The sequence below is a fragment of the Equus caballus genome, chromosome 8, assembly GCF_041296265.1.
Source record: "Equus caballus isolate H_3958 breed thoroughbred chromosome 8, TB-T2T, whole genome shotgun sequence".
In the NCBI taxonomy this organism is placed as follows: domain Eukaryota; kingdom Metazoa; phylum Chordata; class Mammalia; order Perissodactyla; family Equidae; genus Equus; species Equus caballus.
Window position 1 is genome coordinate 15,584,413 of NC_091691.1, and position 7,615 is coordinate 15,592,027.

The 7,615-nt window shown below is 50.3% G+C and overlaps 1 long non-coding RNA gene across 1 annotated transcript; it reads left to right on the forward strand.

The window, feature by feature from the left end:
• Positions 1–1,723: 1,723 nt before the first annotated feature.
• Positions 1,724–3,941, forward strand: LOC138915203 (uncharacterized). Its single transcript, XR_011420795.1, has 2 exons — positions 1,724–2,128; positions 2,282–3,941. It is a non-coding gene; the product is annotated as an uncharacterized lncRNA (long non-coding RNA).
• The last annotated feature ends 3,674 nt before the right edge of the window (positions 3,942–7,615 follow it).

Sequence of the window (7,615 nt, forward strand, 5' to 3'; positions counted from 1 at the left end):
TTAAAAATTTTAAAGTAAAATTTAAAATTTTTTTATGTTAAAAATTAGAAAAATTGATTTCATCCATTTCTTTTTACCTTTGAAATGGTACTTCCAGAAAATTTCAAATTACATACGTGGCTCACATGATATTTCAGGTGGACAGCACTGCTGTATAATGTACTTACATATTATGTTTGTCATTCATGGTTCGTCTCTGTCTGCTAGAAGGTAAGCCCCCTGAGGGCAGGGTTCTTGTCTGTCTCGTTCACTGCTGTATTCCCAATGCCTAGATATTGCCTCGTATGTATATAGTAGGTGCTCAATAAATATTTGTGGAATAAATGAATGAATAGCTCAATGTCATTGCACACTGACCATGTATACTTAACTCTGCGCTAAGCTTTGTCATGTATTAAATTCTCAGAACGACTCTGTGAAGTAGGTAGTTATTCCCATTTTGCGGAAGAGGACACAGAGGCTCAGAGTCCCCCAGGATGATACTGATAGTTGACCCTTGGTAAAGTGGGACCCCCCACTTTTCTTCCAGTGCTTTCTTTTTCCTCCGGTGCGAGTCACTTTGGGGTCAGACGGCTCACTGCTGGGGGCAGACTTCTCAAGTTCAGGCTGAAGGACGGGAGGAAGCTGTGTCCTGTCCCTTTGCAGTTTCCTGGCTCTCCTGCTTGCTGTACCCCGCCAGGAGGCTGTCCCTCGGGTGACTTTTCACCTATAAGAGGGAACCAGGAGGCGGGAGAAGGGTGGGGCTGGATCCTTTGCACAGCTTTTTAACTCATTAATTGCAAGGTCCTCTGGCAGCCGGGGTGCCTCCGGGACTGAGGGTGGGTTTGGTTGGGAAGTGGACCAGCGGTGGGTCGGGGGAGAGCCTCAGTGGGCCCAAGAAGAGAGGCCCCCCAGAGCCCAACTCCAGCTCCCAGGACACACAGGGGCTACTGTTCTGGGCCCCCTTAGTGGGGCCCCCTCTGATGAAAGAGAAAGGAAGTCAGGAGCCTGGCCCTGCTTCTCCGCAGACATGGAGGCACACGGGCAGACAGGGCCGCCCTGGCCCACAGTCGGGACAGATCTGAACTGACTCCGGGTCGGGAAGAGCAGTTCACCCTCCGAGAATCACGCGGGACCTAGTTTGAATTTCACTGTCCCCACACCCCGCCCCACCCCAACTCCCACTGAGTGGCTTCAGGCAAGTGAGTGAGCCTTTCTGGACCCATCTATAAAAAGAGGTGTGGATCTGCTAGGGCTGTAAAGAGCGTGATGGGGAAATTCCAAACTTCCTCCGTTGGCGCCACCCTTAACGTCTCCGTAACGTTTCCACCGCACCTCCTGCCTCTGTGAAAAAACTAACAGCTATGTTTACTACGCAGTGAGGTCAAAACAACTAATAAGTATTTATGTCTTAACAACTTAGTAGCCTTTTGAAAACTGCACATAAATTGAAAGGAAAAAATGACATTTCCATTCCTTCCTAAATAATCATCACTAGTGGGTGGGCGGGCTTGTGGGGCTCCACACAACTGCTCGGACCTTGGAGTTAGACTGGACGGCACCGCCCTCACTTTTGGTTCCACGACGATTTGTGCACGATGCTTGCTTTTCATCAGACCTGCCACAAACCCAGCTTTGCAAAGCGATGACGTCATCTGAAGGAAGGAAGCTCCGTCTGACACTCAAACAGCGAACCACCTCGAGCTGGTAGTTTGCAAGGCGTCCGGCAGATGTCGCTGTGATCCTCTCAAAAATGCTCTGAAACAGTCCGCGGCGCCCAGGGGCACCTCGGCGCACCGTTTGGGACCCGCGGTCCTAATGGGTCTCCTGGGACGCAGCCGATGTCCCGTCACTGGTGGTGCTGAGTTTCGTCCCCATTCTCTCCTACCAGGCGAGCAGCTATTTGCAAGGCCAAAGTTCAGGCAAGGCGTAAGGCTTCTTGGCCTTGGGAAGCAGCGCAAAGCACCGTGAGCCGGACTCAGACTCTTGGAATTCGATTACCACCACCCCCACCCCACCTCGGGCCCACCTGTGTTCAGACTCGGACTGTGCTTCCTCCCAGTCCCATTGCCCTTTAAACCTGTAGTAAACAGTCGCTGGCATATGCAATTTTCATCCGTCTCATTTAACAGCTCAGCAGCCTCAGGAGGTAGGTAATTCTATCCCATTTTCTTCTGTTTTGTTTTCTTTCTTTCTTTCTTTCTTTCTGTTTTTTTTTTTTTTTTTTTTTTGAGGAAGACTGGCCGTGAGCTAACATCCGTGCCCATCTTCCTCTACTTTCTATGTGGGACGCCTACCACAGCATGGCGTGCCGAGCAGTGCCATGTCCGCACCCGGGATCTGAACCTGCGAACCCCGGACTGCCGAAGCAGAATGTGCGCACTTAACCGCTGCGGCACCGGACAGGCCCCTCTATCCCATTTTACAGATGAGAAAACTGAGGCTCTAAGAAGATGTGGATCCTGCCCAGTTAATGTGTGGCAGAGCTAGGATGGGAACCCAGACCTCTCTGATGCCAGAATCCAAGCCCTTGACTGCTAGTCCATGTACCTCTTTCTTTGAGGCAGTTCATTCTCACTAAATACTTGTTACTATTACTTTTTCTTGTTGTTGTCCTGGGTAAGTGTAACTCTGCCCATTGGTCTTGTCACCTCCATGCTGGTTTTGCAGATAAAGAAACTAAGGCGCCAAGGGAAGAAAACACAATGGTTAAGAGCACAGGCTCAAGCCAGAGTGCCTGGATTTGAGCTTGGCCCTGCCACTTGCGAGCTGTGTGACCTTGGGCAAGTTGCTTAACCTCTCTGTGCCTCAGTTTCCTCTTCTCTAAAATGGGGATGAAAATACTGTCTGCCTCATGGGTCGTTAGGAGGATTAATGAGGTAATACACATAAAGACTGTGCCTGGCACATTGTAAGCGCTCCCTACTGCTGAATGATTATTGTTACGTGATTTTTTTTTTTTTTTTAAGATTTTATTTTTTCCTTTTTCTCCCCAAAGCCCCCCGGTACATAGTTGTGTATTCTTCTAGTTGTGGCATGTGGGACGCTGCCTCAGCGTGGTCTGATGAGCAGTGCTGTGTCCGCGCCCAGGATTCGAACTAAGGAAACACTGGGCTGCCTGCAGCAGAGCGCATGAACTTAACCACTCGGCCACGGGGCCAGCCCCTTGTTACGTGATTTTTAACAAGACTGTCCCACTCCTCTTGGCCAGGCTGAGTTCCCTTCTTTTGCAAAAGTGCTGCCACCATTCCATTTGACTCTTAAGCCCTGATTCTGGCATTCAAGGTCATCAATACCTCAACTCCGCTCTCTAACCAGGAGCATACCTGGAATCTCTCTCATCTAGGCTTTTGCACAAGCAGTTTCCTCCACTGGAGACCTCCGCCTGTTAACCTGCCCTCAGATCCTCCTGGATCTTTTTCTGACCCCTTCTCTTACCCACAGCAGCATGAGTCTTCACTAGCCAGCCTTCCCTAACTCACTGGAGCAGGGCCAGCAGTACCAGAAAGCCCTGGACTGAGGGTTAGAAATACAGATTCCTGGCTCCATGCTCAAGGATTTGATTTAATAGGTCTGGAGTGAGGCCAAAGAGTGCAAGCTCCTTGCATCCAAGAGCAGAGAACCAAATATCGTTCTCTGTAAAACAGCAATAAATGTGTTTCTATGTGCATATTTGAGAAAGACGTGGAAGGACATGCTCCAAGATGTCGACATCAGTTACCTTTGGCAGGGAGGTATGCACAAACAGAAACAAAAACAATAGCCGGGGAGGGGGAAAAAGTAAAGAAGCCTCAAAAGAAAAGAAGAAAAATTGTAACTTTGGGAGGTGATGGACGTTAACTAAACTTATTGTGGTAATCATTTCACAGTATATACATACATTAAATCATTAGATTGTATGCCATAAACGAATACAATGTTATATGTCACTTATATCTCAATAAAACTGGAAAAAAATTAAATTGTGATGATTGCACAACCCTGATAATATACTAAAACCGTTGAACTGACACTTTAAATGGGTGAGTTATATGGTATATGAATTATATCTCAATAAAGCTCTTAATATAAAAAGCAAGAAAAGAAGCCTCAAGAAAACATTGCTTGTATAATGAAATGATTCTGTGTGCGTCCGTGTGTCGGTATAAACCGCAGTTGAGCCACAAAGAAAGGTGTCTCCTACTACGTGCTGGAATTTCAGGGGATTTTTACTTTCTGGCTTATTCTTTTCTGTATTATTTGAATAGTTTAACATGAATATTTATTTTCATAAATATCAAACAAACAAACAAAAAAGTTATTTTTATTTGAGTGGCACCTCCTTTCCGGCCCCTAGAATGAGCCAGGATCTCCAGGCAACGGTGGCGCCCACGGTTCTGTTCCCCACCTCAGGTGTTGTCCCTGGATCCCCACCTGGCTATGGGCCACAGACGGCGAGAACCACGCTCTGTCTCTCCCGGGGCGCCCAGGGCTCATTAAGGGCAGACACCTGCGCTCCTGGAGCTCCGTACACTGCGCATGCCCAGGAAATACCTGCGAGGGGGGAGCCCAAGCCGCTCATTTGAACGCGTTTCTCATGGTATCCTGAAGGTACCTTGTTAATCCAATTAGAGTGTAAACTCTGTGACAGCCCAGCTCTGATCTGGCACATCGTAGCCCTCAAGACAAGAGCAAAAACTGGAGGCAGGAAAACACCTCTAAGAGGAAGGCGCCCGCGCCCGGGGCGCCTGCGTCTGTTTTATTGTCACCCTCCTTGTCGACGGGAGAGGGCGCCCTAAGTCCACGCAGCCAAAGTTCCCAAACCCGCCTCTTCCTAAGAATTCCCAGCCGCCGAGGAGCAGGAAAAAAATCCGATTCCGAGGCCCCGCCCCCATTGCTCCTGAATCACTTTCTAGCAGAAATGCCACAGAATCTCTTCTTTAAACAAACACCTCAGGCAGTTTTCTCAGGATCCAGCAAGTTGCAGAAATTCTGTCTCAGCCCCTTGGGTTTCTCAGACGTGGTTTCCCCGCTCTGGGTGTTTACAAGACAAGTAACCTGGTTCCAACCAGGAAAAGGCCGGAGGGACGTCCTGTAACACAAGCATGTGAATCAAAGTGAGCCACAGATACGTTAGCGGGGACTTCAGACCCTGGGGCGAGTTGAGGGCGCTGCCCAAGGAGCAGACTGTTACAAACTGCCGTGTCCCTGCTGTGTGACTCTGAACAAGTCCCACAACCACTCTGAAGCTGTTTCCTCATCTGTAAAGTAGGCACAATGTGGGCCTAATATGGTTGTTGTGAGAATTCAATGAGATAAACCACAGTTGTATCTGTACAGCAAGCAGGCATTTGATTAAATGTTAGTTTTCATCCTAATAAAAACAGTTACTGGGGTACTGGCCCCATGGCCTAGTGGTTAAGTTCAGCACACTCTACTTTGGCAGCCAAGATTCGGTTCCCTGCCGCAGACCTACACCACTGGTTGGGGGCCATGCTATGACAGCTACCCACACACAAAATAGAGGAAGATTGGTGCAGATGTTAGCTCAGGGGGAATCTTCCTCAGCAAAAAAACAACAAAAAAAGCTAATGTTTTTTAGACTTAACATGTGCCAAACCCCGTGCTCAGAGCTTTACATTTATTTGCTCCTTTAACCTTCACAACAACACTATGAGGTAGGTTCTACTACTCTCCCCATTTCACAGATGAGGAAACTGATGCACAGAGAGGTTAAGCAACTTGCCCAAGGTCTCCCAGCTAGGAGATGGCAGAATTGGGATTTGAACCCAGGAAGTCTGGCTCCAAGCCCCAGGATGAAGTAGCCCCAGGGGAACAAAATTACAGCGTCTTTTAGGAATCATGAACATTGCTCCTCGGCTTCTTTAGGGAAAAGTAGACCCCACCTGCCCCAAGCTGAGCGAGTCCACAAAGTAGCCAAGGGGCCAGATGTAGGCACAGGCCGCCAGCGGGGCTCCCAGCCCTGCGGGTTTTCCCGGGTCGACTTATACACCTGAATTCGTGGGACCAGGAAGTGCCGATGCGTTGGTCTGGCAGAAGGCGGTTATCAGTTCAGACGTCCCTCTGGTGGACAGGTGTCAGTGAGCCACAGCCTCAACATAAAACATCAGCAATTCCAGAAAGCCCCGGTTTCTGGACTCTGCCCCCTGGAAACAAGGCCTTTGTGAGGATACAAAGGGGCAAGAGGGAGCTCAAGCTGAACTGAGCCTCCTCGAGGCCTGGCGTTCAGGTCATGTCCATTCTCATGCCTGACTCGGAGCCTCTCGACTCCCAAGTTATTTTATTTATTTTATTTTATTTTATTTTTTTGAGGAAGATTGGCCCTGAGTTAACATCTGCTGCTGATCCTCATCTTTTTGCTGAGGAAGACTGGCCCTGAGCTAATATCCGTGCCCATCTTCCTCTACTTTCTCTGTGGGATGCCTACCACAGCATGGCGTGCCATGCAGTGCCATGTCTGCACCCTGGATCCCAACCCACGAACCTTGGGCCGCCAAAGTGAACGTGCGATCCTAACTGCTATGCCGCCAGGCCGGCCCCTGGAATTCCAAGTTATTGCCAACCCAAAACAAACAAACAAAAACCTTGCTATCGTGTTTCTGGATGGACTGATACAAAGGATCCTGGGCACACTGGTCGTTTCTGGGGATGGGAACCGGGAGACTGGAGGACAGGGTGGGACGGCAGCTTCCCTTCTGTGCGACTTCGTTTTTTACACCCTGAGCGGCTTGGTCAGGGTCCTGGCAGGGTCCAGCTGGCACTCTCAAATCAGATGATGCACAAGGCTTTCATAAAGGGGCTCTTTCCCAAAGTGAGGGCAGATGGAGGGAGACACAAGGGATGGAGTCCCCGGGGAGTGGGGCGCTGGGGCTGGTAACGATGGGGAGCTGTTGGCAGGCCTGGGCCTGGATGGACGAGAGGTGGGAGTGGCCACCAGTGCCTTGGAAGGGGCTGTCCTGAGAGGACGGAGCCAGATGACTCAAACCCAGGAGGGGGGCAGTAAATCCCCTGCCTCCCCCTGCTGCTGGCCTGCCCCACTCCCCACACCCGCCCCACCCCCCACACCCCCACCCCCCCCCCACACCCCCCCAACCCCCCCCCCCCCCGCCCCCGTCTCCTGCTGGCCCCTCCACTTGACAAATCCAGCCTCAGGGCAGAGACAGGAAGGCCCCGGATCACAGAGCAGGGTGGAGACAGGCAGGCCGCAGTGCCTCCGCAGGGCAGACCAGCCCACCACACAGTCGACAGGCTGAGTGATGTGGCGATCAGAGATATTTGGTCTTTTCCCAGTTCCGGGCACAGGGCTCCTAAACCGCTGTAAAGTTGGATGTTAGGGGTGATAGAAGCCGCTTTTGTTAGACTATTTGCTCTGGGTCCCCAGTTCCTGACAGGAAGAGCTTCTGAGACCTTTGGAATCTCCAGCGTGATAAGCGTGTCTTTTTGTATATTAAGGAGATGACTGATGGCTGGGAGCTCTGGGGGCTCCTCACCAGGATGTCGAAGGTGTGATCACTGTACAGAGTTAGAAATTTCAGTCGCACCCACCCCTCCACACCCCTGACTCCTGGGGAGGGGAGAGGGGCTGGAGATTGAGTTCATCCCCAGTGGCCAATGATTTAATCAATCGTGCCTACAT